We start from the raw sequence: 10,042 nt of genomic DNA on the forward strand, positions 1-10,042 counted from the left end.
GCAGAAGAAAATATATGGATACTTTTATAAATTTTGCTGAATTGATGGTGTGTTTTTTTCTGAGGTGTTGATTTTGATTGAAGCGATTCTCATATTCAGAAGTTATGTTTTTCTCCAGTTTGGATTCTTTTTTTTTTTTTTAATAATCTTTTTTAGCATTCTCAAGTGCAATATATACAAAAATTACAGATTTCATACTTCACAATGTCAGAAGAAAATAAATGGATTCTTTTATGAATTTTGATGATTTTTTTTGTTTTTTTCCTGAGGTATTGTTTTTCATTGAAGCTGTTCTCACATTTAAAACATGATTTTTCTACAGTGTAGAGTCTCTCATGGAGTCTAAGGTTTTGCATTTGGCACCCCAGTCTCAGCTTTAAAGAGTGCTGTTCTGGGGTTTCTTCTTTTTCCACCTGTTGTAAATGAAAGAGTAACAGCATTGTCAGATACAAACAGATATGCTACCCTAGTTGTCTCTTTCACCTACTTCCACTGTTTTAAATGCCTTTATCAGAGTGAATCTTCTGCTATCTAAATCCCACAGCAAAGGAAAGGGAATGGGGTCTTGTATACTGCCTTTTTGTGGCTTTGGCATGCAAAGCTGAAATTCAAAGCAGTGGGCACTGGAGGATTAAGTGACTTGCCCAGGGTCACAAGGAGCAGCACTGGGATTTGACCTCACAACCTCTATCTGCAGAATGTATCTCTACTTGTTAGCCACTTAGTCATATCAGAGTTCTTCCTCCACTAAATTTAGCCCCTTCAGAAGAGTGAGAGATCGCAATCTAAGGTTTCAAAGTTTAGCTTCCTAGATTTAAGAATGATCAAACGTGATCACCTTATCTGCCTGTGCCTTAGTACTAATCCCAAAAATGCCTGTCACTCTCTGATTGACCCTGGGAAGGTTATTTTAGCTCTATGCCTCAGTACTCACCGTGGAGAAGAACATAGTGTAGAGGTAGACAGATGCCACCAGAACCCCCCCAAACCCACCTAGACCCCAAAATACCTCATTATAAGTTGGCTGACCAGACAGATGCTTTCTCTGTCCGTCCGGCAAGCCCGCCTTCACTGAATGGTGGTCCTAGTCCTTAGGCCCTTTTGTCCCAAGGGCCTAAGGCCCTCACATAGGAGGGGCATTAGATGCTTGGGCCCAACGGAATCTTAGGCCTGTCCCACAATGCATTCTGGGATGCACTGGGAGTGGCCTACGATTTTTTTGGGGGGTGGCCTAAGGGATCTGGCCAATCGGAATCTTAGGCTACTCCCAGTGCATCTCTGAATGCACTGTGAGACAGGTCTAAGATTCAGGTTGGCCCTAGATGCCTAACTTTTGGCGAGGTGTTCCAGTAGAAGGAATTGGGCATCTCTCCTCCCTACAATCTTTGCCCCCCGCACCGAATTGATGGCACCTGGGAGATATCCTAGCTGCGATCAGCTGAACGGCAACCCAATCCAGAACTTATACCAATCCAGCACTAAGTCACAAGGTACAAGTTCTGTCCAGGCAACCTTGTAAAACTTTTGGTTATCACTGTAGGACAACTAAGTCCAGTTCAGTCCACATCCTGCTCACCTCCCGCCCTAACCACTCCTCCAAAACCACCCCTTTGAGCTATGGGCGCGCAGCGGGATTCAGAGGCCTAAAAAGTCTCTGAATACATCCAAAAACCCGTTTTGATTATCGGTACTTGGACGACCTGTCTTTTAGGTCATCCAAGTACTGACTTAGGCCGGTTTGGGGATGTATTTTTGTTTTGATTATGAGCCTCACAGCCTGGGTAGGTTACTTTATCTCGATGCCTCAATACTCACCATGAAGCAGAACATCGTGTAGATGTAGACAGATGCCGACAGGAGAAAGTGGCTGTGGATGGCTTTGGCGAACAGAGGCATGACTATAAAGTCCATGAGGGTTTGCAGCAGAGTGGAGCACAGCTGGTATCCATAGGAGCAGGCCTCGGTGTTAGAACTGAAGCCCTGACGTTCCAGCCTGTGTGAGGAGACAGACCTGGATAGATAGATTATAGATTGAGTGAAAAATATTTTCTCTAGTTTGTTATAAAATTGCATATTACTAACTTTGTGATGTGTCTCCTCATCTTTGTACTTCTTGAAAGACAAGTAAGTCCTTGAACTTTGATCATTCCATTCCACCACTCTACTCCACTAAATTTAGCCCCTTCAGAAGAGTGGTAGATCAAAATCTAAGGGTTCAAAGTTTAGCTTCCTAGATTTAAGCATGATCAAACATGGTCACCTTATCTGCTTGTGCCTCAACATTAATCCCTCTATTTCCATTATTCGCTGTGTGACCCCAAGTGAATAACTTTATCTCTCTGTACCTCAGGGATCTTCTCCAATCAGTTGGCCTTCCAACTCTGCCTGTCATTCTCTTAGTGACCCCCAAGTAGGATTTTTAAAAATCTCTATGCCTCAGTACTCACCGTGGAGAAGAACATGAAGATGTAGACAGATTCCGCCAGGAAGTAGTGGCAGTGGATGGCTATGGTGACAGGAGGCACATAAGGATACTGAGGGAAAGCCGCATATTTGAGTGCAGCTGGAAACCATAAATAGGCCTCAGTGTTGTCAGTGAAGCCCCAGCCGTTCCTGCCTGTGTGAAGAGACAGAGCTGGGATTAGAACTCGAGAAGATGCACACAAATACAGAAACTGATGCACATATTCATATACACAGCTCATGCAACAAAAGAGTTGGATCAGAACCTGAGGAGACGGATACCTATGCACCCACCGATACAAACGACCCAGGAAGAGATAGCTCAGATTAGAACCAGAGGAGACACACTCACATGGCCACCGAAATGACACACCAGCACACATCCATACAATATTCTGTAAGCAAAGACAGTCAGATCAGAACCACAAATCACTCAGAACCTTAGACATACAGCCTGTGCAAGCCTTCCATGCTTGAGGCAGGTAAATTTCCATTGAAAGAGGGGCATATAACATGTGACATGTCTCAAGGTTATTCTTGCACAGTTGTGGCTCAGTGTGAATCTAACATTCCAAGAGACAGGATGTCAAAAGAGTCCTCATGCGCACAGTTCAGTGATAAAATTTCTCACAAAAGTAGGGAAAAATCCAAAGGAGATCCATGAACGCATGATTGCAGTTTTTGATGAATCTGCTCCATTTTCAATAAAGTAATATTTTGGAGCAAGCAATGTAAGTGCGGGTAGAGAACCATTGAAGATGGCCCTCACCCTGGACGGCCTGTTGGAGCAACTTCAACAGAAGTATGCAAGAAAATAGAGGATTTAATTTTGTTTGACAGACGAGTTAAGATTTCCCAAATAGCTGAAGAAGTGGGCATCTTGGCAGGTACAGTTTAGAAAATAATTCATGAAAAGTTGGGCATGTCCAAGGTTAATGCAAGATGCGTTCCAAGAATGCTGACGCCATGTCAGAAGGCCTAGAGGCTTCAGTGCTGTCAAGAGAAGTTGGAGGTGCTCTGTGAAGACCAAGTGAATTTTTTTGCAATGCAGTGGAAGCACAAGTCATCCCCCACCCCCAAAATGTTCAAGACAGAAAAATCTGCAGGAAAACTCATGGCAACTGTCTTCTGGGATGAACCATCCACCCTACGGTCCTGACCTGGCTCCCTAGGATTATTTCCTGTTCCGTGTTTTGAAGAAATCTCTCTGTGAATAGCGGTTTTCAAGTGATGAAGACATCAAGGAAGCTGTAATGTCCTGGTTGGAAGGGATTAAAGTCATTGCAGGAAAAGTGGATGGAGTATATGGAGCTATTTATTGAAAACTCTTTCCTTTCCTACTGAGGTAGATAAATTATTGAACGCTCCTTGTATTTGTTAGAAATCTTACCTTTCACTGACATGTAAAACAGGCGCGCATATTCTGCCACATTCTTTTCAGTCTGAATATAATAAAGCAGATAATAAAACAGATTATTTTAAGTATAATAGGCAAAATAAATTATAATCAAATATAGCCCAAGAAAGTTATCAGTCAAAATGAAGTTCCATCTAGTCTGTCCAGTACTTTGCTGTTCACCCTATTTGCACCGAGACCTCAAATAAATCCTTTCCTTAAGGGAATTTTGGTTTTCAGTTCTCCAGAATCATTCTGAGGTCACTATTCAGTGTCTCCTGCCCACTTAGGCCCACTGAGCGGACCAGCTGCTGAAATTCTGCTCTTAACTACAAGCTCAGACTACACAGGCCATATACGGAAAGGCCATATTCTGGGTTGGTGCCCACATAGCTAAGTGGCCAGACAGAACTGCACAAACGTTAGCCTATCTTTCTGTGCTTAACTATGTGGATGTCTGCTACCTGAATATTGACCATCACCTGCACAGCTTCAGGGTCACTAATCTGTTTCCCTCCCCTGATCTCCTCATTCCCCCACTTGGTTCCTACAACCTCATGGGTTCCAGAAACAATCCCCCGATGCCCTCGGTTCTTATCTTTTTTGACTCCCCAATCCAATGTACAATTTAAGTTCTGGCATTCATTGCCAGAAAATGTGGTAAAAGCTCTTAGTGTAGCGGGGTTTAAAAAAGGTTTGAAAATGATCCTAAAGAAAAGTCCATAAACCATCCTTAAGATGGACTTGGGAAAATCAACTGCTTATTTCTGGGTTCAGCAGCATGAAATAGAATCTGTTTTACTCTTTGGGGTCTTACCAGGTACTTGTGACCTGATTTGTCAATGTTTGTTTGAAACAGGATATAGGGCTTGATAGACCTTCAGTTTGCACCACCCCTAGAACTTATCCAAGGTGATCCTAGGTTGCTAGTGGGCCCCGTCTAGCACAGGGTTCCAAAAGGCAGTTATAACAAATAGTAGTAGTCTCACAGTACTACCACTAGGGGTCAGCCTTTTATACAAGGGCAAAAGTATTTTTAAAAAAACCTCCTTTATCAATATTTTAAAAAAATTGACTATAATTACCCATTCCTTATTCTCCTCATTCTCCCATGTCTCCTGGAAAGAAAAGAGTGAAAACTAATTTAGGATTTTTCTATACTATCTTTCTGTGGTTACAATAGAAACAGTTTTCATATTCTATACACTCTCATTTATTTACATACTTATCAAGTCAGTTTTAATGGGGTCTTGTCAGATACTTGGAGTAATCCTTGTGGAGTTCATCAAGGATCCCCTCTTTCCCCAGTATTTTTCAATATTTATCTTGCCTTCTTGAGTTCAAGATGATCAAATTTTGATATCAATTTTTTAATTATGCAGATGACATAACTTTAGTAATTCCTATGTTTTCTTATCTTTCATCAGCTTCTCAGTTAATTTCAAAGGTTTTTCAGACTGTAGATTATTGGATGAGGGGTTTTAAATGAAAGCTTAACCCAGATAAAACTACATTTTGCTTTGCATCTCCTACCAAACGTACAGAACATTTGACTCTGAATGGAGTGTCCTACCCTATTACCCCAACAATCAGGATTTTAGGTGTATACTTTGAATAAAAAAAAATCTATCCATGAGTGATCAATCACATTGATGTTCTAGTTCGAAAAAGCTTCTTTACATCATGGAAACTATGAACAATTGGATCATACTTCAATATTACTCCATTCAGGTTATTGGTACAATATTTAGTGTTGAGTATTTTGGACTATTGCAATATACAACATCTGGCAGGTTATCGTAAACATTTTCAAAGATTTCGTACTGTTCAAAATACTGCCATGCATTTAATATTTAATTTGGAAAACCCCCCCCAGATCATATTACACCTTCACTGGTTGCCAGTAGAGGCTAGGGTGTTTTTCAAGTTTGGAACCACGTGTTATTAGGCCTTGCATGGTTACATATACCCAATTATCCAGTTGATCAGTTAACGTTCACTCATTGCGAGCCACTGCAATGCTTGTTTTCCCTTCTGCTCGTGGTTGTACATAGAAGAGATTTTTGACAAAGATTGTTGTCTTACCAAGCAGCTAGTTGGGCTGCAGAGTTTCATGGACTGTTATCTCTTTCTTCCTCTTGTATGGAGAATTGACTTGTTAATCACTGAGATTGTTCAGTCTTCTTAGTTTTTAAACCACACAGAACTGAAAAGTTTTGGGATATACATATATGATTTTATATTATGCTATGAACAGCTGCTTCAGCTCAGCCCAAACAGAGATGAGACGCTGTTTGACGTAAGATATCGCTGTCTGGTAGTTGCGTTCCTCTATCAACCCCCAGATCCGGTAGTCAACTGGACTTAGATTTGATGAATTCGCAGGCCAGAGGTCTGGACCAATGAAGTCTGAGGTCTCCCGAAGTAGCAGTTCTAAGGTGTTCTTTCTCCGATTTACTGGGGCATTGTCCTGTTTGAAGCTGTGACATGCGACTTATCGCTGGCAACAGCTTCTGCATCAAGAGGATGTCCCAGTAGTATGCGTCGTTGATCTTAACCCCAGGATCAATGAAGAAGAAATCTGTAAATCTGAGATTGTGACCGAGATCATGACTGATTGGCTGGAGGTCGGGCAGGTTCGTAGTAGGCGAATGGCATTAACCTCACGCTTCAGTGTTGTTGAAGGTACGCATAGGCAATCATTCTATGTGTTAACCGGTAAATATCTTTTCATCTGTAAACCAGATGAAGCTGACACTGTGCTCTGTGTACTTGGTCAAAAGCTGCTTGCACCATTTTAGTCATGTATCTTTGTTCTGGACACGACACATTTTAAGACACTTTAATTTCAGATCATCATGAATTATTCCAACCACAGTTGACTGGCTTATTCCAGTTTCTCTTGCTATTTGGCGAGTTCTTCGGTGTATTTGCAGCGCATCCTACTGGCTCAGTACAAGATCGCGTACAACTTCAATGTACTCTTGTGTGCGAACCGAGCGCAGTCGTCCGCTGCCTTACGATCCACAGTGCTGGTCGCTCGGATCTTACATAGCAGCACACCAAGGCCGTTGTTGTCCCAACCCTTCTGTGGGAATGTTTCAACATTCGTTGACTGCTGTAACTTTTGAGCTCTTACATCTACCCCCACCCCAAGGTAAAAGCACCACTAAAATTATTTCTGTGACATCTCAGAATCGTACCTCAGGTCACTCTGGACTCCTTGCTCTCTGAATTGGAAAAAGAGAGAATATATTTCAGATTTAAAGTTAGAGTACACAAACCAGTATTATCTACACATAATTAGATAAAGTGAAGTTACTCATCTGTAGCAGGAGTTCTCCCAGGACAGCAGGACACAAATTCTCACACATGGGTGATATCATCCGATGGAGACCCAGTGCAGACGCCACTCTGCATTCTAGAGTTTTCTGAAGCTTTTTGCAGCATCCACTACACGTGTAACCAGTGCCTTCCCACCCAGCATGGGACCAGCAGTACATGGGCTAGATTCACTAATGTCAGGTTTAGCGACAATCCTTCCTGCCATCTTTTTGGGGTTTGGGGGATGGTAGCTCACGCTTTAGGGGCTTTTTCTCTAATGGGACAGGATATGTGAAGTTACAGTGACAGGAGGCTGCTTACCCTGTCACTACTGCTAGGGATCTGGATTGTGTCAATCACTCAATGAGGGATTGAGTCGGTGGATTTGCATGCAGACTTGAGAGTGAATCAATCGCTGTTGGAGAATCGGTCAACAGCGATTGAGTCGCTATCTTTAGTGAATCTAGCCCAATATGAAAGCAAAAGAACACAACTCCTAGGGAAGGCGGGAAAGGAAGTCCTCAGAGAACACCTGCTAAGGGTGAGTAACTTTGATTGCTCAGAGGACAAGCAGGGCAATGATTCTGATGCAAGGCAATCCCTCCATGCAGCCAAAAGAGGAGAAAGAGGATGGGATTTGATCGTCCCCTTTTCTGTGGTTACAAGCAAGGCAGTTGACATATTATATACAAGTGCTCAGTTTGTACCTGGGAGTGTTAAGTGACTTGGCCAGAACTACAACAGCCGCAGTGGGAATCGAACCCAGTTCCCCAGGAGGTGAGGAGTGGCTTGAACTGTTGCCTCAGCACCCTGAGGTTGTGGGACTGAATCCCAGCGTTGCTCATTGTGACACTGGGCAAGTCATTTCATCCTCCATTGTCCCAGGTACAAAATAAGTCCCTGTATATATGTAAACTGCTTTGAATTTGCAACTGCAAAAGAGCATAGACAAGTCCCTTTCCTTTCTCAGATTGCTCTCCTGTGGTGGGAGGAATCTAAGGCTAGGCCTAAAGATAGGGTTACCAGATTTCCTCCTTGAAAAAAAGACACCTGGCTCCACACCATTCCGCTTCTGCCATGCCCTGTTCTGCCTGCTGCCCAACCCCCAGAAACCTCATCTCTTTTTCCGCATCTGGAGGGTCTGTGAGCATGCATGGATGCAATGTGATGATGTCACACACATGCATGTGATGTCATCACATCACATCCACTCATGCTCGGAGGCCCTTCAGATGCAGCCCTGAGCTCAGGGCTCTCCAAATACCCAGTTTTGGAAGTCCATCCGGGCGCTTTTAATTAGTTTGGCCACTGAACTCCTGCCATTTTGTTTTGTTTTGATAAACTTATACTTCCCAAGAAAACACAATGATCTTCTGACCACTATATTAGATTCATTTCTCTAGCAAGACAGGGAGCCAACCCAGATGTAACTGAAATGGAAATGGTAAAAGCCCATTTCTAAACTGTCTAATGCAACTCCTGGGACATATCGATGAGTCAATGATGACTAACTTGAACTTGTAACTGTTTTTGTAACTATGACCTAATTGTCCTGATCTATTGAATGTCTGTGTCAAACTGTCCATTGTAACTTCCTGATTCAACCTCTTGTAATATAATCCAGCCTTAAACTGAATAGGTAAAGGCGGAATAGAAAACCTGGTTAACATAACCCTCAATCATTATGTTGCATTTGTTCTGGTCAGCCAGGAACAGCAAGAGGTGGTAGTGGTTTGGTGAGGTTACCCTTAAACCAGGAGGCCGGGACTCCCCTGTCCCTGTGCCTTTAGGCATGCAATGGATAAATCTGTCCCTGACTCTCACTATATGGGTTAACTCTGCCAAATGAAAATAAAATGCACATCTTTCCATATCGGCCACAGGAGCACACAGAGGTGAGAAGGTGAGTGGAGGGAGCCGGGGAGACTGAAGGAGAAAGGGGAAAGAAGGCCTAATGGGGACCTCTGAATACTCACGTGGCCGCACGCATCTCTCGATCTTGTCTCTGACAAAAAAAGAACAATGAAGCCATCAGTATCTGGAGAATTGATTCTTCAAACTTGAAGCAAAAAACACAATTTGGCAAATGTTTAAAGTTACTTTTCCTACTGCATTTCTCAGATTATATAAAATTGAAAAATGAGCAAACTGATAATTATGTGGTCACGTCTCATCCTGCTACAAATCTAAACCCTTTAGCACATATCCACCCACTTATTCAGACTTTGCCAACTAGTCTCCAATCAGATAACCAGGAGCTCACAAACTCACCCCTCCTGCCACATTCATATGGAACTCTTTTCACCCAGTAACACAAGAGGGCCTTGACAAAATCCCAAGACCTGGCAGAATCCCCTATAGGAGGGAAAAATACACTTTTCCACATAGTCCTCATGCAAGATGACGCCTTTGTTGTATCGTTCAACTAGCTTCAGGATTCCTGCAGAGAAGGTTTTTGGCTCTCCCGAAGCCAGGTGAGCACCGCTTCCATTACTTCATCGTGCTTTGTCTTTTGATCTCCGGGTCGCAGTGAGGCACCCATGTCTCGTCGCCGGTGACAATTCTCTATAGAATACTCGGATCTTCTTCATACCGTCTCAGGAACTGGGTCGCAAACTCCACACCCTGTTGCTAAGCTGTTTGGGAACCCATCGTGCACAGACTTTCCTGAATCCCAAGTCATCACGCATTATGGCACAGGCAGATCCATAGCCGATATCCCAATTTGCAGCCGATTGAGACACCGTTATGTGTCGGTCTTCTCTAATCAAGGCATCAGCCCTGTCAATGTGCTCTTATGTGTTGATGGGCAGCCAGAATGACCTTCATGGGTTACACATGTTCTTCCCGCTTTAAACC

General features: G+C 43.0%; 1 long non-coding RNA gene across 1 annotated transcript; it reads right to left on the bottom strand.

Moving 5' to 3' along the window:
• Nucleotides 1-2,478: 2,478 nt before the first annotated feature.
• On the bottom strand, nt 2,479-9,181 carry LOC117352669. The gene is made up of 5 exons (XR_004537754.1): nt 9,160-9,181; nt 7,063-7,089; nt 4,945-4,977; nt 3,854-3,905; nt 2,479-2,617 (listed from the first exon to the last, which is right to left on the bottom strand). It is a non-coding gene; the product is annotated as an uncharacterized LOC117352669 (long non-coding RNA).
• Nucleotides 9,182-10,042: the final 861 nt, after the last annotated feature.

This window comes from Geotrypetes seraphini, chromosome 1 (genome assembly GCF_902459505.1).
Source record: "Geotrypetes seraphini chromosome 1, aGeoSer1.1, whole genome shotgun sequence".
Lineage (NCBI taxonomy): Eukaryota > Metazoa > Chordata > Amphibia > Gymnophiona > Dermophiidae > Geotrypetes > Geotrypetes seraphini.